Source organism: Propithecus coquereli, unplaced genomic scaffold, assembly GCF_000956105.1.
Source record: "Propithecus coquereli isolate 6110/MARCELLA unplaced genomic scaffold, Pcoq_1.0 Scaffold35, whole genome shotgun sequence".
Classification (NCBI taxonomy): domain Eukaryota; kingdom Metazoa; phylum Chordata; class Mammalia; order Primates; family Indriidae; genus Propithecus; species Propithecus coquereli.
The window spans coordinates 5504178-5505197 of record NW_012149174.1 but is presented as its reverse complement, the minus strand read 5'-3'; the positions used below and the strand labels follow the sequence as shown (position 1 = coordinate 5505197).

At 35.1% G+C, this 1020-nt stretch overlaps 1 protein-coding gene across 1 annotated transcript in view; it reads right to left on the bottom strand.

Annotated features, from left to right (window-relative positions):
• FIG4 (FIG4 phosphoinositide 5-phosphatase) overlaps nucleotides 1–1020 on the bottom strand; it is a 106089-nt gene that overhangs the window by 68621 nt on the left and 36448 nt on the right. The gene's annotated exons all lie outside the window — the stretch shown is intronic.

Sequence of the window (1020 nt, the reverse complement as noted above, 5' to 3'; positions counted from 1 at the left end):
GTAGCTTTCTACAAATTGTTATGGCTTAAGTTTCATAACATGTATTTAAGTATTTTTTAAAAAGGATACTTGACTGCCCACAGAACCCATGAATAATATACAACAGCCAGTCACGATGCACAGTGTTTTTAATTATGTCCAGAAGTTCACCATTCCACACATACTTCATGTAAGGCTCACTACAGATCCCAAACACACCTGAAAAATAAAAGTTGTCATCAGAAAGATAAGGAAATTGATTGACAACTCATTTTTAAGTTCTTAAATTTGTTTTTAACTTCAGAATAAACACCTGAATAACAGTACTGCCACTTTCAGTGGATATCATTCCCCTCAGCATCCACAACATTGTGCTGATCTGCACAAAGTCAAAGAAGAAAGGCATATTCTGATTTGTGAGCGCTCTTAAGAGAAAAGAAAATAACAGGAAATTAAGGTCATGTGTACAAATATATGAATAAAGCCAAGAGATGGCAGAGTAGCGGTTGAGCGCAAGGCTGTGGAGTCAGAGTTCCTGGGTCTAAATCTTTGCTCTGCCTCTTATCAGCCGGGTGACAGGCACAATCAAGAGTGTTACTCCTCTCTGTGCCTCTGTTTCCTCATCTATATATGTGTCATGTGGTTGCTGTAAGGACAAAATGAGTTAATAATGCACATAAAGTGCTTAGGACAAGCCCAGTACATTACCAATAGTTCCATAAATGGTAGTTATTTTATCAGGCCTTTTCTATATGAAGAAATTACTTAATTTCATCAAACATGATTTTAGCATATCCAGATAAATTTATTAAACAGCTGTGAGTTTTATGATATTTACGCGAAGGGAAAAATAAGAAATAAGTATATGTATAAGGTCACAGCTTAAAAGATTGTAACAGTTCTGGATTGCAGTCAATACCATCTTTTTTCCTCACAACATGATCTGTTATGAGTGTTTATTAATATTTATATGCTATAACAAATACACTTTGGTTTGATTCATAAAAACTAAACTTTCTCTGCCCTTCCAATGCATGACAC